This window comes from Balaenoptera musculus, chromosome 8 (assembly GCF_009873245.2).
Source record: "Balaenoptera musculus isolate JJ_BM4_2016_0621 chromosome 8, mBalMus1.pri.v3, whole genome shotgun sequence".
Lineage (NCBI taxonomy): Eukaryota > Metazoa > Chordata > Mammalia > Artiodactyla > Balaenopteridae > Balaenoptera > Balaenoptera musculus.
The window spans coordinates 105,425,851-105,447,077 of NC_045792.1; the positions used below are offsets into that span (position 1 = coordinate 105,425,851).

The 21,227-nt window shown below is 43.7% G+C and overlaps 1 protein-coding gene across 7 annotated transcripts in view; it reads left to right on the plus strand.

The window, feature by feature from the left end:
• The first annotated feature begins 3,876 nt into the window (after positions 1 to 3,876).
• The window catches only part of PPP6R3 (protein phosphatase 6 regulatory subunit 3), a 128,143-nt gene continuing 110,792 nt past the window's right edge, over positions 3,877 to 21,227 (plus strand). For 4 of the 7 annotated variants that reach the window (XM_036860017.1, XM_036860020.1, XM_036860021.1 and 1 more), the window contains exons 1-2: positions 3,883 to 3,983; positions 4,751 to 4,824. The gene's annotated coding sequence lies outside the window, so the exon portion shown is untranslated. Of the gene's footprint in view, positions 3,984 to 4,750; positions 4,825 to 21,227 lie in introns of all 7 variants that reach the window. The other 3 variants (XM_036860019.1, XM_036860023.1, XM_036860024.1) reach the window with 3 other exon arrangements.

Consider the following 21,227-nt stretch of genomic DNA (forward strand, 5'->3'; position numbering starts at 1 on the left):
GCCCTTCCAGAGCATGTCCTCTGCCAGGGAAACCCCACTCTAGCCCTCGGATCAGGACTGAGCCTTGGTGACCTAGCAGAAGGAAAGACAATGGTGGTCTCTGTTCTCAAGGCAAGCTCATCCAATTTAAAGCCTTTTCTTTATCCTAAGCTGGTCTTTCCTATCTGAGTGTATGTGTGTGTGTGGTAAAATGTCCCTTCTTTTATGAAATCACAGTAATAGTAAATAGTATTTTTTTAAAATCACTACTTGATAGAATTAAGATCTGGCAGCTCTGTGTCTGTTCCCCAAGGTTAAGGAGTCAGAGCTGGGTGATGGGCATATGTGCACTCACTAATACTCTTCTCTCTACTGTTGAGTATGTGTGAAATTTTTCATATAATTTAAAAAAAAATCTAGATGGGTTGAAAATTGAAATATTAAAAATTAAATCACAAAGGGATAGGGAGAAAAAGAGGAAGGTGGCAATTTGAGAAATCTAGAAGTTTTATGATGGTGAGGCCACTGCAGAGCTTTTGAAGTCACTCTCCTCCTTAAAGCCTGTCAATGGCTCCCCATGGTCCTCAGGAGATAGGCTCAACTCAGATGCCTCCTCCTCCAGGAAGTTCTCCCTGACTTCAACCCTTCTGGTTAGGCTAGGAGCTCATCATAATTGGAGACTTTGGGTGCCCACTTATGTTGGACGAGGTACTGCGCTATTTCTTTTCTTTTTAATATCTATATATTTGGCTGCGCCAGGTCTTAGTTGAGGCACCTGGGATCTTCCTTGCGGCATGCGGGATATTTAGCTGCGGCATGCAGGATCTAGTTCCCTGACAAGGGATTGAACCCGGGCCCCCTGCATTGGGAGTGCAGACCCTTAACCACTGGACCACCAGGGAAGTCCCTGCATTATTTCCTTTAATTATAGTGCACATGGCTCTGTGACCCACCTCAGTCTGGGATGGAGGAGCCTGAAGCAGATACCGGCAAGTCCTTTGATGATGAATGAGTAAAGGGATGCACGGATCAGTGGGTGGCTGGGCCACCTCCTCCCCAGGAGGGCAGGTGCCAGCCCTGGCTGCCCCCTCCTGCCCACACACTCAGAGATGTCCCTCTGAGGCACCACCCCCTGTCATCAACAACACTGACTTGTGCCAGAGGACCAGAATTGGGACACGGACAGGCAAGAGAGAGACCAGATTGAATAGGACGAAGGCTTTGTGCTGGATTACTTGGAAAGGAAAGGCAGGAGATAGGTAGGCTTAAGACTTCCTCACCAGACAAAAGGTAGCCATTGGAAGAACAAGGCAGGCCCAGCTGCAGGGAAGGGTCACACCAAAGAGCATTGTCAGAGCATCGGTCAGTCAGAAAGACCAAGAGGTCTTTAAAAAGAATTTGTAATGAAATTAACAATTAATTACTGAGCATCTACTGTGTGCTAAGTACTAGGTACTGTAGTACAGCAGTGAATAAAACAAAAACTAACCTCAAGAAGCTTTTAGTCCAATGGATCTAGAAACAGAAAGTCGTTTTCAGTCCTGCTCAAGAGCACAGGGTTCATCTCATATTTAATGTTATTTAAAGCATCACATTGTATAGAGTGCTTTTACTGTCCCGGGCTTCCCTGCAGCCTCTCCCGTGCTCCTAGGTCCAGTCGCTAGGGACTGCCCCTCTGGTCCTATGCTGCTGCTATAGCACAGCCTTGCTGCTCGTAATCCAAACAATCCTTTCCAAAGTATGGCCAGCCCTGAATTCGCCCTTCTGTTGCTCCGAAGCTTTTCCTGGCCCTCGCTGTCTGAGGATAAACCCCAAGTTCCTTCGCGTATCCTCCAAAGCTGCTATGAGTCCCTCCCATTGTTTTCCCCCCAGACCTGTGATCACCACGACCTGGTCCTCCAACAGATGTGCCTCCCCCCACCATGCTTCTGCAGTTCCCTCTGCCGGGTATGCCTGTTCCTGCCCGACCCTGCGTTATCTGTATGTATGTCCCTCTCCCTAGCCCTCTGCACCAAGCACATCTTCTGAACTGGTTTCAATCTTGACTGTGTTCTTCACTAGCTGTGTGGCCTTGGGCAAGGCTCTGAGCCTCTTCCGAACAGTAGAATCAAGTCAAGCAACATCTGCCCTTGGTTGCTGCCTTCCTAGAGGCCCAGTGCCCTTCAGGGCATGGACACAGGCGGGTAGGTATTATCACCAGTACTTTACAGATAAGACCTGGAGATTCAGAGAGGCACTGATCACCCAGCCAAGGTCACTCAGCCAGTACGGGTGTCTAAATGCTTTCCGGGTCTCAGTTAACTAACACGTAATGTTGGGATGATAATCTACAAGCAATGAACTCCTTCTAGATTCTGCTTCTAGCCACAGGCTCGCTGAAAGGGGTGAGCTGGGGGAGAGGCATGTTTGCACCAGAGACCCAGCTCCTCAGGTGCTGAGGTTGACCCAGTTCAAGCTGGGCTCCATTCTCGCTGCCATTTGGCACGGGGGCTCAGAGGGTCTGAGTCAGGGAGGTGGAGGGCCAGCTGGGGCGGATGCACAGGGGTGCAGCGGGACGCTGAGCATTGGGAAGGCAGCCCAGGGGCCAACTCCAATGGTCCTGCCATCCCGCTACCCCCAGGGGCCAAGCTCTGTCACTCTTCTCAGGCCTGGACTCTGGGAGACAGCCTGGGGAAGCCCCGCAGTAAGCCTGCCTCCTGTCGTTGAGGTGGAGTGGCCATCTCTGACCAAGCCAGTGCCCCCAGGGAAACCTGCCAGCCTCCCTGCACGGGGCGCTCTTTATGACTCCAGGCCCGGCACCCATCTGAGCATTGGGACTGTTGGTTTCCCCCGGGGCGTCACCTCTCCCACCACAACCCAACCTGCTCCAAAGCCCCACCCTGGGGTCTCAGATCTCTCTCCCAGCCACCCAGACCTAGGCCCACGGTTCTGTTCTCCCTGTCCCGTGGGTGGAAATGTCACCTGCTCAGGAAGACCCCGACCACTCTGCGGCCTGCTTTACTTACCTGGTGTTGCCCAGGTGGAGTCTGATGTCTCCCACAGACGTCAAAGCCGGGACCCTCTGCTCCCTGCGCACCCCCGCAGGCTGGGCACAGACCAAGTGCTCACTAGATTGCAAGAAGCACCTGCGTAAATCCTTCCGCGAGACAAAACAAAGACCCCCGCGTCTCTGCACTTCTCCTCCCTCGCGGAACTGGGCGCACAGATTGGGGCACCTGACCCCTCACTTTGACCCTGTAACTCCTGGTATTGCCGCCGCCTTTGAAGACAAGGTGACCGTCACCGACGGGCGACCCCTCAACCTTTATAAAATTCAGCCGTGGAGAATGCGGGCGTCGATCCCGCTACCTCTCACATGCTAAGCGAGCGCTCTACCATTTGAGCTAATTCCCCAGCTCCGCGGAGCTTCCGCCGCCGAAACACATTGTGGCTCACGTCATCACCGGTTTCCTCCAGGCCCTCCGACCCGCCTGCCCGCCGGTCTCGCTACCCCATTGGTTCTCTTGCAGCTCCCAGAGCTACGGCCATGATTGGTTTGGCTCAATTTAGTTTTAAAAAGCATTGGCTATCGGATTGGTGGTCCGAAGCGTCCGTCAAGCGGAGGCCCTGCTGTTGCTACGGCGTAGGGGGACCCAGCCAGGTTTCTCTCGGTTTCTGATTTGTTTCTCCAGACTCCGGGGTCCTAGAGGTTCCGGATCCGTCAAGTCCATGGGAAAAGAATGCGCCCCTCGCACTTGACGGACGGGGTCTGCGAGCCAATCGGAGTGGGTGCAACGGGGCAGCAGTGTGACCCAATAGGTTGCAGGGGGCGGGAGAGGGAGGCCAATGAGCGTGGAGCCGGGGGCGGGGTCAGGGCCTTGATTGGTCGCGAGGCGGCCGGAGGGAGGGCGGGGGGAACTCAAGGCCTGCTTGATACGTCCGCCATTTTGGGCGCTTCGCTGATGGTGTCGGTGAGCGCGTTTCCCGCCTGAGCGCAAGTAGCGGCGAGTCGCGGGCACCTCCAGGTAATGGGGGGAGGGGGCGGCGGAGCGGGCCGCGGCGCGGGGTGCGCGGGGTACGCGGCGCGCGGGCGGCGGCGGGGCCCCTCCGCCCGGCCTCGGCGGCGCGGGGAGGGAGCGTCCCGGCCCCCTCCCCTCCCCCCCGGAATTCGCCGCTGGGCGGCCGGGGAGGCGCGGCGCCCGGGCTCCCCGGCTCGTCCCCGCCCGCGCCTGTCAGCCGCTCGCTCGCCCGCCGCGGGCCGCGGGGGCCCCGCCGGGCCGGGCGGCTGGGCGGGTCGCGGGCCGGGCGGCGAACTTTGCGCCCGCGTTGACGTCCGCGGCCTGGCGCGGCGAGCGGCCGGGCGCGCCCCTAAGCCGGCCGGGCCCCGCTCTGCTCCGGCCTTCCCGCCCCGAGCGCCGTCCGCTGCCCGCGGGCCCCGGAGCGTGTCAAGTTGAGGCGGCGGCTCGCCGGAGACTCGCGAAGGCCATTGATGGACTCGGTTCTCCGGGAAACAAGTTCTGTGGGTTTCTGCTTCTTCGCCGCAGAGTCATCGGGATACGCAGAGCCCGGCTCGGAGTGTTTAAACCTCCTTCCGAGCGATTTGCTAACTCCGGTGTTGCGACTCCAGCGCAGACCTGGTCGCGAAAACCTCCCTGGCGCATATGCACTAGGGGGGTGGTCCTTCTTTCGGCCGCAAGTACCTCCCTCTTAAAGAAGCCCTCTCGCCGTTCCCTCGGAGGGGCTTCCTCCCGGTCCTGCTTGCCCTGATCACAACTTGGACTCTTGGTTGTAGGTGGACGGAATGAGTCCTTGGATGTACCGGTGTGTCCTGACGTTTCAACCTCGGAGCTTCGTGTAATTTTCTCGGTACTTCACCATTTTCTCTGTGGGTCGGATAGAGCTTTAGGTTTTGCTTTTTTGGGAGGGGCGCTTGGGAGTTGTTTCCTTTCATCCTCACAGCACTTAATGTTAATGTGGCTGTTTTGTTAATGTGGAGTTGACTGCGATTTTGTCCTCAAGGTCACGTTGTAGGTAGGCAGCAAGTGGGAAAGAGACTCCAGATTTCCAGCCACTGGGAAGTCTCCTAAGCGGTGGTGGTGGTGGAGCTTTCTTTGCTCTCGGGTTAGACTGCCTTGGTTTCAGGTCTCGGCTTCACCACTTTCTAGCCCTGTGACCTTGGGCAGGTTACCCAAACTCCCTGCTTCTTCTGTGATACGGGAATAACAACGGTGTCTCCCTCCTTAAGTTTGTCGGGAGGAAAGGAGTTAATACGTGTAAAGCAGCCAGAAACGGTGCCTGGCACGAAGAATCCGCTTAGTAATTAGTGGCCATTATTAGTTTAAATTTGATTGTTAAATGTTTAGATACTATTAGGAAGTCACATGAGTGTTTAAGTCCTGGCTTTTGGTGAGTGTCTTTAGAAAGCTCTGTGTATTTAAGAGTCATTTGGCCTGAGAACCACGCAGGAGAAGGGGTGGTTGAAGATTGATTAAATTACAAACGTTTTCTGGAGTAATTAGTGGTGGTGCCTCGGAATGGTTTAAGAGATGGTTAAATAAAGAAAAGCCCATCGGGAGCGCAAGTCGGATTCTGTTCCTACCGTACTTTTGGATACTACTTATTGAGTGTGATTGGCCCCCAATAACTCTAGAGTTTCTTAGTGTACTCCTGGGTTCTTATTGAGATTTGAAAGGTTGCTGTGTATTGAGATATACTTCAGTGAAGATAGTTTGGGAAATAACTGTTGTCCTGGATGGATGTTTTGCATTTCAGTATGTTTGATCAGAGTCTAGAGTAACCACCAAAATGCTGTGCACTCACTCACATATATACTCACAGTCTTTTGATTCCTGCCCCGTGCTCTTCTCCCTGGTACTTGAAACCATGCTTGCCTTTCCGCTGGAATTACTTGCTTGGGCCCTGGCTTGCTTTGTTGCACTGGGGAAGTGTTATTTTGATAGACTCGGTCTTAAGTACAGATGAGCATCTCGCTGGTTTAACTTACTGAAGAACAGGAAGAAGATTGTTTTAGATTAGAAAACTAGCTTTTGTGTAAAGTATAGCAAAACAAAAACTTGCTGGTTTCAATTAACTGCTTGGGAATTTGAGAATCAGAGCATAACTGGACAGAAAATGAATAGTGATAAAATTAAGGCTTGACAGGGTGAGGTTTGCTTAGCCTCTTTAAAGTAAAGTTTTGCATTGATTTGGTACAAAGGTGTAATGTGCTTGTTACAGATGAGACATCTTCCTTAAAACAGTATTTGTCAGGATTGGAATTTAGTTTGCTTCTTTGATAAACTTGTATCTTGGGGTCTTATATTTTGGATATTTGAGAGGCAGCCTGAGTGTATATTGGTCTAAAATTTTACAATGCCTTATTACCCTTAAGAAGAATGATAGCGAAGTTCTTCTAACTGTCTGCTCAACTAAAACTCAGCTCTGAGTTTATTTCATAAAAAGCACAAGAGGCTGTGGTTGCTCCTCCTCATAAGTCAAGATCTGAGCCCTGGTGTGAGCCGAGGATTAGCTACTTTTTCTTAGGTGAGATGGATAGAAAAACATAGACCTGGCTTCTTGGCTTTAAGAAGCTTTCTTATCTCTTTCCTTTCTTAAGAGAACCTCAAATGGTTGGTTTTTGATTTACTCTAGATCAGTGGTTCTCAACTGGAGGGTGATTTTGCCCCAAAGAAACATTTGGCAATGTCTGGAGACGTTTTTGCTTGTCAGATCTGTGGGGTTGGGCAGTGTACTATTGACTTCTAGAGGGTAGAGACCAGGGATGCTGTTAAACATCCTATGATGCACAAGATGGCAACCCTCTCCCCAATAAAAAATTATCCAGCCCCGAATATCAGTGGTGCTGAGGTTGAGAAACCCTGCTCTAGATAGATGGCCTAATCTGGCCTGCAGTGGAATCATTTGGGATACTTTTTAAGACCATGGGTGATGAACCCCACCTCTAGAAATGTGTGGTGAGAGTGAGAATATATTTTTAAAAGCTCCCCAAGTAGTACTGAAGTGCAGCTAGGTTTTGGAACTACCGTTCTAGACCACAGATTTTAGGGACTGCTTGTCGGTCAAGGAATTCTTTGTGTCATCTGTGAGCTCTACCCATACCTAGATCCTACCTTGGACGTTACTTAGTAGTGGGGAAGGATGGTGTACGTACGTTATTTTCAGATGCTGAACTTTAAAGGAGACTGAACTTTAAAAAAATTTTTTTAAGTGAATTTATTTTATAAAATAATAGAGAAACTTATTTTTTTCTCTGTTGCTTCATGAGAATCTATTGTCATAGCTGAAACTTAGTGCTCTCAGGTGTTTAGGATTGTTTGTGCCTATGCTAAATAACCTTATCTTACTGTGATTTTTTTTTTTTTTTTTTTAAGAATGAACACTGCTATATATTTGTTAGTAAGGAACTGTTACACTTTATAAGGCATGTTTTGTCTTCTTCAAAAGACTGTTTGCTAGATGTTAGCAATTATAGCAAAATATGAATAAAAAACTTGTCAGAGAAAGAGACCTTGTCATCTAGAAATATAGTATGTGTGGATAAGATGACATGTCCGATTTGTTTCAAAGTAATCCAACTGGGAGGATATGGGTGTGTATGGAGTTGTAATCCATTTGGAATAATTTTCACATGGAGCATATGGGGGTATAGATGAAACAACAGCCAGGAGATGTTAACTGTTGACACTGGGTGATAGGTACACAGGGGTTCATTTTACTATCCTTGGTAATTCTGTTCTTACTGTGATTTTTGAGTTTTGTATCTTTTGCCCTCATCTTGTCAGTCAGCTGTCAGTTCTGTTTTTAGATGCCAGCTTCATCATTATCTTTTTTTTTTTTTTTAAATGAAAGCCTATTTCCAGAGAGTTAGCCCTGGATTGATTTGCCAATTCTGCCCTTTGAAGGCAAGAGAGAGGCAAACTTTATGCTTATTGTTTAACACAGTGACTCTTGCTTGCTAGCAAAGGGGGATTGCCTGTGCCCTGGACTCTGACCCAAGTGGGTGAGTGTTTTTTCTCCTGGGGAGGTGAGGTGCAGTAGAAGAGAGACCGGCAGAGATCCTTTTCTCACACACACTTAGAATATGGATGATCTAGTTTATTGAGCGGAAGAATGTTAGTATAAAAATTGTACAGATTTTCACCAACCGAATGTTAAAATCTTGACATATAAAAGGGAGGAGATCAGGGAGGCACTTTCTAATCCTTCATCCTGAAATCAGGCCTATGGCTACGCTGAGAATGACAAGTGACCACTTGCCCTGTCTACTTCTTCTAATCTTCATTTATTTGATCAGTAAATACATTGAATCCTTACTCGGTCAGGAACTGTATTAGGGATTCAGTCATGAACAGGCATTTAAGGACTTGCAGTCTATGGGGAGAGGCAGCATTGACAAAAGAGGTGTCCTTTTGGCTGTGAGGCCAGAGAACACAGCTTGTTAGACTTGTATGTGGTGTAAATAGCAGACTCTTAATGAGAGGCCCTAGAGACTTGAGAGGAAAGAGCTTGTGTTTGCTGGTTGGGTGGTTGAGATTGCCAGAAGTCTCTTGCCAAAAAATAAAATAGTTACACCTTTGTTTCTCATATGTATTAAATAGTTACTTCCACTTTCCTCCTTGGTTTGGTGTGTCTAAGCAGTGCCACTCTTCCCATGCTGATGAAGCTGCTTTGCAGTGACAAATAGGATTGACCTATATTGTCTTTTGCTCCATAGATGTTGGTTGCAACATCTTGATCAAACTTGAAACACTGACTGTTCCCATACTGATCAGAGGCTTGGTGTAGGTTCATGCTAAACATCTTGAGCATCCTTGAAATCCATGGTGCTTACAGTGGGAATTGGTTTTTTTCTGCTGCAGTCTGGATCGAGGTTGACTGTAGATTTGACTTTTGACTTTGGCTTACGTTTAGTTGCCACGGAAACCCCCTTTCCTTCTCCCTCCCTCCCTCCCCCTTTATTTTTCTTTACTGGGAGGGGAGAGAGAGTTACTAGTCAATGCCCAGTTTGTTTCAGGTTTTGAATGATTATGAACTGACATCTGGGTACCAGGTAGATTGGCTAGACGGTAAAGAAGCAAGTAAAAGGGAATCTTGGCAGTACTTGAAAGGCTTCTTAACCTTAACTAGGGCATTTTTTTTGTCACAGACTTTGCAAAGATCTGGGGTTACTCTGAGTAGAGGAGGTTTACTACTACTCACTTCTGCTGGCTAGTGTTGATCTGTTTTATTAAGTATTAGTGAAGACTACACAGTCGACTGATTTTATACAAATAAAGTTTGATAGGTTCTGAACATCTTTTTACTGATATAAGGAGACTCTGATTTTGTACTTCTCGGCAACTCTGGAGAAAACTAGGGTATTATTAATTCCAAAATATCTTACAGCGGGAATATGTATTGACTTGGAATGGTTTGTGTACCCCAGAGGCTGACTGCCATGAAATCTGGTGGCCCAAAGGAAAGATGAATGAGATTGTTTTTTGAAACATTAGGGAGCTGAACTAAAAAGGCGGCAATAAATAAATCAATAAGTAAAAGCAAGCAAGCCTGCAGAAGTAAAAGTATGACTGAATGTTGAGTCAGACTTGGAGAAAGCTGTGTGGATTGCTAGTGGGAGCCTGGAGTTCCTTGGACCTGGATGTAAATCTGAACAATAACGCTGGTGTCAACAGTAATGCGACACACTGACAAGGAGAGAAAGGGGAGCTTGCCTGAGAATGCATGGTGAGTAATCAGGGTGAGTAAGGCAGCAGTTACACTAGCCACTAAGGCACACTCCGGGGTGGCCTCCTCTATCCCGTCAGGCTTAGTGTAGTCAGTAGACATTGGCTGGACCTTGGTGAAATCTGGGCCTTCAGTCCCCAGATGAGTCAGTGGTGGGAGGAACATTGACAAGTATTGACTTGAGTGGCTGTGTGGGGCTTCCTTTCATGAGAATCATGGTTTTGGAGGTCATTGATTATTAGAGAAAAATTTAGGTCATGCTGGAAAATGGACCTATAGGCAGCAGAGAAATCTCAGTTCCTGGGTGATTCCTTAGGGTTTTGGTGGCCCCAATAGACCATAATTTCAAGTGTCATTTGTTTCAACAATAACATCATAGCTGGAACTCACTGTGAGTTAAGAATAAACACAACATTGTAAATCAACTATACTCCAATAAAAATTTAAAGAAAAAAGAATAAATGGTTAACTTCTGAGTTGATGTTTTGTTTGTTGTTGTTGTTTGTTTTTTAGTGGTAGTACATATCTGTTTTTGTCATTGTAGTAGATGAGGGAGTGTAGTGTCTCCTGGTTTACTTCTGTTGACATAGATACATAGGGTTTCTGTTGCCTCTGGACAGTGGGCAGGTCACATCTGCCTCTGTTGCCTGCGATGAGACCCAGTCCCTTCTGATTAAACAATACTCTTTGAATCACCCCCTTCCCCCCTTTCCACTGTGGACCTCTCATCCTTGATTTATTATACTCTTAGATGGATACAACAGCTATGTATTTGGCATCTATCATAGGGGTAGTATTTTAAGCTAAGGAAGTTTTCACAGATTAATATCTGTTCTCTGTTCTCAATTCAGAGTGTCTTGTGGAGGTTAAGAGTGCACAGGACCTAAAATAGCTGACTTTGAGTTCTGGCTTCCACAGTCTTCCAGCTGTGTAATCATAATATTAGATGACATCTCTGTTCCTTCGTTTCCTATTTGTGAAATGAGTATTAAATATAAACGAACTAGCACAATGCCTAGTACACAGTAATATTTGTTTTAATATTACTGTTATCAGTCTTCTTTCTAATAACAATAGAAATAAGTTCAGAGATGACTAATATAAGTTGCAGTGAAATGCCCTGAAGAAGTGAAATGGAATATTATGGCATCATAGAGGACTTCCGAGGTCTAACCAGCTGCTCTGGGGAAGTGTAAGGTGACGGCGAAGTGGGTCAGGGCAGGTTGTAGGGTTAGGTGGTAGTGTTGTTGTTGTCTTCTTTTTCCCCCCAAATTTGGATTATGTTATATAGATTTTATTTGCTAAAATGTGATAATATTTTCTTACTGGGGTGGGAGTAGAGATCATAAATTTGAGGTTTTGCACTTTGCCTTCTAAAATATTCATCTTTAAAATCTCTCTGGCGCTTTAAGACAGCATAAAAACCCCGTTTGCTTTGGAATCCCTCGTGTTATATGGAACCATATTTTTTCAGTGTACTGTGCTCTTGGAGATAATCACGCATGTCTTGAAGGATCAATGTTTTGTTTTCATTTTTGTTTTGAACTTTTATTTATTTATTTGGCCGTGCTGCGAGGCATGCGGGATCTAGTTCCCTAACCAGGGGTCGAACCCGTGACCCCTGCAGTGGAAGCTCATAGTCTTAACCACTGGACCGCCAGGGAAGTCCTTGAGAGAACAGTGTTTTTTAACAGAAGATTGGCTCTTTTAAATTTTGCTTTCAGTTTCTTTACAAATTTCACATTATAACCAGACAACTCTTTTCTGTAAAGGGCCAGTTAGTAAATATGTTAGGCGTTGCTGGCTGTATGGTCTCTGTAACTACTCGATTCTGCTGCTGCGGTGTAAAAGCAGCCACAGTCAACATGAAACAAATGAAGGTGGCTGTCTTCTAGTAAAGTTTTATTTACAAAAACAGGTGGTGGGCTGGATTTGACCTGTCTTGCTCTAACCTATTTTTTGTTTCAGTTTTTAATGAGATCATATGTTCAAGGAGTATATGTCAGCCTGTGTACAGATATTAAATGTTAAAACTACCAATTGTGCACCCACTGACCAGCTTAAGAAATAGAATGTTGCCACTATCTTTGGCTTCCTGTATGACCTCCCTGACCACTCCTACCTCTTCTGACCTCCCCAAAGCAAGGGCTGCCCTGCATGTATCATTTTCTTGATTTACTTTATGGTGTTACCATCTGTGAATGTATCCTTATATAATATAACTTAATTTTTGCATGTCTTTATATAAATGGAATCATTTTGTTCTGTAACTCACTCCCTCCCCTCTTATTGTTTTTGAGACTCATTTATTCAAATGTTTGAGTACTTATGTCTTAGGCGCTAAGACATAGGTTCTGATGTTGGCTATATTAGCAGTGAGCAAAGAAGACATTGTCCCTGTCCTCTGGAACTTATGTGTTGGTGGAGAAAGACAGTTAAAGACAAAGTCAAAGACACGGTAGTCATGTGGTGATACAACTGGGAGCAAAGTCAAGCCAGGTGGGTGGGGGCTGTTTGCAGATTGAAATAAGGTGGTCAGGAGGGGCCTTCCTGAGACCTGAACACAGGAGGTGAGGCAGGGAGCCACGTGGCTACGGGTGGGGGTGGGGTAAGGGGAGTCTCACAGGCAGAGTCTGGTGCACGTGAGGTGCTAAGAAGGGTTGTACCTGCTGTGTTGGAGGGACAGTAGAGAGCCTGGCAGGAGGGAGAGTGGCAGGAGAGGAAGTCGGGGGGGGGGGGAGGCGGGAGCCAGTCACACAGGCCATTGTTGGGATTTTGTCTATTTCTCTGAATGAGATGGGAAGTCATTGTAGTGTTTTGAGCAGGGGTGTCATATGAGATCTGATTTATGTTTTTAAAAGGTTGTCCTGAAATCGTGTTAAGAATAGCTGCCCCTCTGCTGCCCAGGATCCAACAGAACAATGATGACAGCTTGGAGTGACAGGGCACAGGGGTGGAAGTGAGGAGTGGTTGGATTCTGGGTGCATCTTGAAGGTCGGGCCAACAGGCTTTGCTGACAGATTGAATATAGCTGAGAGAGCGGAGTGAAGGTGATACCGACCAGGGGTTTTTGCTTGCAGTCAGGTTGGTGGGAGGCGCAGGTTTGGAAGTAAGATCAAGAGCTGGGGTCTGGGCCTGTTGCATTTGTGACGGTCTTCGAGAGCTGACTGGAGCCACATAGGGTTACGGCGTTCGGAGTTGAGGGGGGAGGTCTGGGCTGAGGATAGATATGTGAGAGTCGTCAGTGTTTTGATGACACTTAAAAGTCCTGATGTTGAGTGAGCGCACTGATGAATGAGGGCCGAGGCAGCAAGGAAAATGGGGACAGGCAGCCTCCGAGGTAGAGGAGAACCAGGTGGGCCTTGCATCTTTGAAGACGGGGGAGGCGTCGTCAAGGGGGCGGGAGTGAGAACCCACGCCCAGTGCTCCTGCTGTGCCCTCAGGTGAAATGAGGGCCCAGACTTGTCCTGTGGCTTTGGTGGCACATGAGTCATTGATGATCTTGACAAGAGCAGTCCCCACACGGTGGTGCAGGAAGAGCCTGGAAGGGAGGGTTCACGAGGGATTGAGAGAAGAGGAGGGCAAGTGGAGAAAGCCCTTTTGTGGGCACTTGCCGCTGTGCTAAAGGGAGAGTTGGGGCCCTGAGAAAGTTTGGTTGAGATGGCCGAAATTACAGCATTTTTGTACTGTTGGTGGGAGGTGGTTCTGTACAGAGTGAACGCCTTGATGAAGCGGGAGAGGGGACATTTGCTGGGAATGGGCCCACGTGGAGCGCCCGTATGCTCTTCCCTTGGTGAGATGAGGGAGAGCGTAGTAGGAGAGCCGGCATGGTGGGAGCAGGGCCGTTTTCTTTTTTCTCCGTGAAATAGGAGGAGTTATTAGTGAAAATGAGAGTGAGTAGGGGCCGGTGGGGTGTGAGGAGAGAGGAGAAGGTATGCAGTATTCTATGGGAAAGTAAGAATGTGAATGGACTAGCCATGTGGAGTGGCCTCCTGAGGGGAGCCATCCTTAGTTTAAAGTGAAAAAAGCAGTTGTGTTCTTTTTCCTGGGAGCAGAATAGGCAGTGTTGCAGTTGTGTTGGAGTTGTGGTTTACCCAAGCAAAAGTGGCAAAGCAAGAGAAGGTCAAGGGAGTGATTATGATGGTGAGGTATGGACTTGAAGCTGGGAAGGGAGGGAAGTGAGACCATGCAGATAACGAGTTTTGTCTACAATGATGTGTGTAGCTAAAGTTTATTCCTTTTCACTTCTGTGTTCTATTTCAGATTGAATATCTCATTTTATTCTCTGTCCTATCATTGTAGGATAGGATTGTTTCCACTAAAGAAACAACGAGGCTTTGAACAAGTGCAAAAGCATTTCTCCAAGGTATGAAGCCTTGGAGAGAACTAGAATTGCAGGGTAGTGGGACCTGTACAGCTTTAACTTTAGTTAAAAATAGTTGAACCAGTTTATCCTCCTACCAGCACTGTTGTTCTGCATCCTTGCCAACTCTTGGTATTGTCAGACATTTTTGTATTTGCCAGATTGGTGGGTGTGAACTTACATCTCATTTTTTAATTAATAGCTTTATTGAGATGTAATTCACATATTACCATTTACCCATTTAAAGCGTACAATTTAATAGGTTCTAGTATATTCACAGAACTGTGTAATGATCACCACAATCTAATGTTAGAACATTTCATCATCCTGAAAAGAAACCTTGTACCCATTAGCAGTGACTCTCCATTCCCACCTAACCTCTAGGCAACCACTAATGGACTTTCTGTGGATTTGCCTGTTCTGGACATTTCATGTAAACGGAATCATACAATATGTGGTCTTTTGTGACTAGCTTCTTCCACTTAGCATGTTTTCAAGGTTTATCCATGTTGTAGCATATTTCAGTATCAGTGCTTCGTTGCATTTGATTGCTGAATAACGTTCCATTGTATGGACATACCACATGTTATTTAACCATTCATCAGTTGGTGCATGTTTGGGTTGATTCCACTTTCTGACTGCTATGAACAGTACTGCTGTGAGCATTTGTGTATAAGTCTTTGGAGGGGCATAGGTAGTTATTTCTCTTGGTGTATACTAAGGAGTGGAATTGTTGGGTAATGTAACTGTGTTTAACATTTTGAAGACCTACCAAACTGTTTTCCAAAGTGACTGTACCATATTGTATTCTCACCAACACTGTATCAGGGTTCTAATTTCTCCATGTCCTCACCAACATACATTATTTTCCCTTTAAAAAAAAAATTATAGCCATGCTAGTGAAGTGTGGTATCTCATTGTGATTTTGCCTTTCCTGAATGACTAATGCTGTTGAGCATCTTTCATGTCCTTATTGGCTGTTTGTATATCTTCTTTAGAGGAACGTCTATTCAATTAATTCCTCGGCCATTTTTATTAATTCATTTATTTCTGCATGGTTTTAATGTTTTCCTTTCATATTACTACTGAAGTTGAGCATTTTTTTGGCTATTTGGATTTCTTTTGTGAAATACCTGTGTATGTCTTATTTTTTTTCCTCTTGTGTTGTTTGGTTTTTCTTATTTGTAGGAATTCTTAAATATTCTGATTTTTATTAATTATTTGTGTGACAAATATCCTTTCCCAATTTGTGACCTGTCTCTTTACTGTGTTTATGGGATTTTTAAAAAAATGTTTATTGAAAGCATGTAATAAAAGGGCAAAAATGGATCTTAGTGTCTTCTAATCTTTTCTTCTAGCCCTCATACTACCCAAGTAGAAGAGGAAATAGATTTTTTGGTTTATAGGTAGTTGTCTTTTAAAAAGTTTTATGTTTTTTTCTTTCTACAAGTCTTGCATTTTTTGTTGTTGTTGTTGTTAGATTTGTTTTTTGGTTACTTTATAGTTTCTGTTGATGTTGTAAATTTTTTTTTAAGTTAAAAATTTCTATTTGCTGGTAAATGGAAATGAAGATGACTTTATATGTGACTCTTATATTCTTTAACTTCTCAACGTAATAATTTGCTTGTGGACTCTTGGGGGTTTTTATGTAGATAATCATCTAATCTTTGAATAATGATAGTTCATTTCTTTTCAGTCCTTTTACTTTTTATATCTTAATTCTAGTTCTAACTGCACTGCTTCATGGCAGCCAGTGGGGAATATAAATGGTAATGGCGGGCATCCTTGTCATATTCCCGGTTTTAAGGGAAATGCTTTTATTTTTCACCATTAAATGTGTGAATACTTTTTTTTTCCTTTAACAGGTTGAGGAAGATTTCTTCAATCTTAGTTTATGGAGAAATTTTAAAAAAAATCACAAGTGGGCATTGCACTTAATTGAATACATTTTCTACATCTATTGGAATGATATTACAGTTTTTCTCCTTTAATCTAGTAATATGAAAAATTGCTCTAAAAGGTAATATTGGAATTAATTTCACATTTCTGGGATAAATCCAGCTCAATCATGACATATTCTTTTTTTTAAAAAATTGTTTATTTGTTTCGTTTTTGGCATGTATTTTTTTTGACCATGCCACTCAGCTTGCGGGATCTTAGTTCCTTGACCAGGGATTGAACCTGGGCCCCAGCAGTGAAAGTGCCAAGTCCTAACTACTGGACCGCCAGGGAATTCCCTTAGATATATATATTTTTTTAGTTGCTAATATCTTAGGATTTATGTATCTATGTTCATTGGTAAGATCTTTAATTTTCCTTTTTTGTATCAGCTTTATGAGTTTTACTATCAAGGGTATTCTCAGTCTAATAAAATGAGCTATAGTGTTTCCTCCTTTTTATTCTCTTAGAGAGTTTGTATATAAAATTGGAATTATCTGTTCTTTCATTTTGATAAAACTTGACTGTAAAACCATCAGGGCCTGGTGTTTTCTGTCTGAGATTTAAAAATTACTGGCTTGGTTGCTTTAATATTTATAGGATCATTAGAGTCTTCTTTTTCTTGAGTCACATTTGGTAATTTTTCTAAAACATTTATTTTGTCCTTGTTTTCAAATATATTGGCAGAAAATTATATCTTATGATTCTGCCTGATTTGTAATTAATTAATAATATTTACTTTCTTAAGCAGGATTCTTAGCTCATTGATTTTCAGGTCTTTTGTATACATGTATACATATATATGTAAATAAGGTAGTAACTACCCTTTAAATACTACTTTAGCTCCAATTCAGAAGTTTTGCTATGCAAAATTTTTATCTTTTAGTTCTGAATGTATTCACATTTTCATTTTGATTTCTTCTCTGACTTAGAAATTTAGAAAGTTATTGAAAAATCTTGATATATTGATCTATATTTTATTTATTTATTTATGGCTGCATTGAGTCTTCATTGCTGTGCGCGGGCTTTCTCTAGTTGCGTCAAGTGGGGGCTACTCTTCGTTGTGGTGCGCGGGCTTCTCATTGCGGTGGCTTCTCTTGTAGCAGAGTATGGGCTCTAGGCACACGGGCTTCAGTAGTTGTGGCGCACGGACTTAGTTGCTCCACAGCATGTGGGATCTTCCCGGACCAGGGCTCGAACCCATGTCCCCTGCATTGGCAGGTGTATTCTTAACCACTGTGTCACCAGGGAAGCCCTGTATCTTTTAATCTTTGTTATTGATTGCTAACATACATTGTGCTAATAAAATGTGGTCCAGTGTGATTTTGATTGTTTGAAATTTGTTGAGGCTGTTTTAAAGGTGTCTAGTTTGTGGCAAATTTTTATTAGTTTTCCACGTGTGTTTAAAAAGAATGTGTTTCCAATTTTAAGGTCAGGTTTTCCCATGTCTATTGGATGAAACACATTAATTGACTTCACATTCAAACTAGTGTCCTTAACTAATATTGTCTGCTTGTTCCATCAGTTACAGAGAGGGGTGTTGTTAAAATCCCATTGTGATGGAACATTTGTCAAATTCCTATAGTTCTCTCAATTTTTGCTTTCTATCTATAAGTTTAGAATTGCTAAGTTTCCAGTGACTTGCACAGTTTGTCATTCTGTAACGAATCTTTGTTTCTAGGAACATTTTTTCCACTAAAATATATTTTGTCAGATATTGGCATAGCTGTACCAAGGGACTTTAGTTAATGTTTGCCTGGTATATATTTTTCTGCCCTTTAACTATCAAGTTTTGGTGCCCTTAATGTTTTAGGAGTGCCCTTTGAAAGCAGCACACAGCTAGATTGCATTTTTATAATTCGACTTTAAGCTGGTTAGTCTATTTACATTAGTTGTGATTGAAATATTTGGTTTATTTCTACTTTCGTATTTTGTGCTAATTGGGCTTATTTTTTGTTCTTTTCCTTTTCTTGTCTATATATTGTGGGATTTTTTTCCTTCATTCCTGTCTACCCTTTTTACCTACACCCAGTAAGAGATTAGACGCTTCTTTTCTTGGTGATCTTAATCATTTCATATTTAACTTAAGGCCCAAAGTTAATGATATCTTTACCCTTATAAGAACTATTGAATGCTTTTAGTCTCAATTTATATGCAGCTATTGCCTAACTAGATTAGAATTAGAAGTGAGCTGTCAGTTGTTCCTTATCCAGGAATTTGAGGTATTCTGTGCCTAAAGTGCTCTTCATGTTGGCCAGTCCAGCAGATATGTTTAGTCTTTTTTTATTTTTAGATTGCTGGTATTACCTTTTATTTTGGATTGCTCTTTTGGTGTCTTGCTACTTTTGAATAATCATGTACCAGATATTGTTTTGGATATGTGTCAATCAGTATTCAAAAAACTTTAAAAATTGCAAGTAATAGAGGCTGTTCATTTAAAAAAATTTTTATTTTTATCTTTTGGCTGTGTTGGGTCTTCGTTACTGCGCGCGGGCTTTGTCTAGTTGTCGCGAGCGGGGGCTACTCTTCGTTGTGGTGTGCGGGCTTCTTATTGCGGTGGCTTCTCGTTGTGGAGCACGGGCTCTAGGTGCACAGGTTTCAGTAGTTGTGGCACGCAGGCTCAGCAGTTGTGGCTCGTGGGCTCTAGAGTGCAGGCTCAGTATTTGTGGCGCACGGGCTTAGTTGCTCCGCGGCATGTGGGATCTTCCCCGACCAGGGCTCGAACCCATGTCCCCTGCGTTGGCAGGCAGATTCTTAACCACTGCGCCATCAGGGAAGTTCCGAGGATGTTCATTTTGTTAAGAGCTGGCAAGTGCGATTGTTTTCCCTCCTTTAAATGGAGTGTTCCTATGTTAATAAGGAATTTCTTAAAGATTTTCTGGTCCTTCACATTAATTAGCTCATTTTTATATCCAGAAATGGAAAAGATTTCAAGACTAGTTACCTTTTTTAAATGGGGTCATTTGATTGCTAGGAAACGTTTATGTGAACTTTAAATGTGACTCTGGCCAAGTATAGAACACCAAAAACAATCTGGAAAAGGGATGTGGATCAAAATAGATTATGAGCTGAATCTGTCTTTGCAAAAGGAAAAGAGTAGGGTTCAGCATTTATAATACGTGGCCTATCCTGAGGGAGAGGGGGGACGGTTTTATACTTCTTTATGTTAAGTCTTTTCTTACTCTGACTAATAAATTAAAAGAGGCATGGAGGAACATACTAGCATAGGCTGGGCTGGGTTGGAACTCGCTTTGTGACAGTGTGGTTAGCAGGACTTGTAAACTGAGGAGAGTTAGGGGGTTTGGCGCCAGTGCCACTGATCCCAGGAGTGAAGAGTTAGTAAATACTTTCAGTCCTATCCCAGCAGTTTTCAGTGAGGCCAAGGAGCTTGACATGCATAGGTATGGTAACTATTGTTTTCATCAAGTTTCAAAAAATAAAGTTTGATAATCTTCTAGGGCAACGAGGAAAGAATGAGGAAAAGTTGTAGGGGGCACAGGGTAGAGAGAGAGAGAGCTGGTTTAGCAGAATTGTTGTGAGGATTAAAGTTAAACATTATTGGGCATGTTTATGTTTATCCCCTGCAAAAAGTAGAGTCCATTCCTGCCATTTACCATATTGTCAGGCTTAAAGTTTTTCAATTTTTGGCATCAGTGACTGTTGAATTGCCTCTTGATTAGTGTAAACCTTCAGCAGCCTGCCCTTGCTTACGTACCTGCCTTACACTGGGTAGATGTAATTGTCTCTTCCTATTTTGTTTGCCCAGTGCCTGTTATTACGGTTGTCACTTGTGCTTGATTCATTACTTGCATAGTTTAACTCTTTTCACCTTAAGGTGAGTGTAGGATGTTCATCTTTTATATGAAGAAGGAACCTCTGGGAGGGAGGGAGGACGTCTAGCCAGAATGATTTCGGGAAAGGGTTGTTAAGTTGATGAGAACTGGATTGGAATCTTGGTTTGACCACTGACTGACTTTGGGCAAATTATTTCACTTTCTGAGCCCCAGCTTCTTCCTATATAAAATGGAAGTAATATTAAAGTTCTCCTCCCTTTTCCATAGAAGATAACTTTGGGTAATTTGAATTTGTAGGGTTTTATTTTTTTCCCTTGCAAGTGTATTAATGTAGAAGTCATAAACTTTCACAGAACAAGTGATTAAGGCTATGCTGACTTTGTTAATGGTTAATATCTTATTTTATGAACTCTTTCACTGGCTTTGGTTTTGAAATCTTGACTGGTAGTAGGATATTGTGAAATTTTCATTTTTACTTTGTTGCCGTTTTTCTGTTTAGAATAGAAGCCTTAGTTTAAAAAAATTAATCAATATGTGATTATATTTGCTTTGAAAAAAAGTAAAAATAGGTAAGACTAAAATCTCTTCTGCTCACCTTCCCCCAATTCTTTTCTGTCTTCTGCTCTTAATAGTTTTGTCTCTATTTTTTTGATTTTTTTCAACGTGTTTGTATTACTTACATACGTGCTTATAGAAACTATACAGTGTTAGGCATACACTTTTTTTTTCTTATCATTCATCACTTTTCATTGAGTCCCATGCAGTACACAGAGATCTGTCTTCTTTTTAATTACTGGTATACTTATAGCCATTTCCCATTTCAGTGGGCTTTAGATTTTTATTTTTAATCACAAACAAATTTGGGTTGCTTTTATTTATCTTTTTATATGAATTTATTTATTTTATTTATTTTTGGCTCCGTTGGGTCTTCATTGCTGTGCGCGGGCTTTCTCTAGTTGCGGAGAGCGGGGGCTACTCTTGGTTGCTGTGCGCGGACTTCTCATTGCAGTGGCTTCTGTTTTGCCAAGCACAGGCTCTAGGCACACGAGCTTCAGTAGTTGTGGCGCACTGGCTTCGTTGCTCCGCGGCATGTGGGATCTTCCTGGACCAGGGCTCGAACTCATGTCCCCTGCATTGGCAGGTGGATTCTTAACCACTGCGCCACCAGGAAAGCCCTAGCTTGCTTTTAGTTTGTTACAATAAAGCACTTTGTTCTTAGAAGCTTTTAGAAGTTTAGTGTTTGGTACAGAAATAGGTAAAATACTAAATTATAAGCTGGATTCTTTGCTTTTTATCTTTACGTACAAAGTACAACTGTTAAGCAGTGGAAGGAAGCCTTTTTTTAGAAAGCTTTTCTATCATCTCCTTTTCAAGTGATGTATGACATATATGACGTTTATAAGCTCTACTATAAATGAACAGTGATTTAG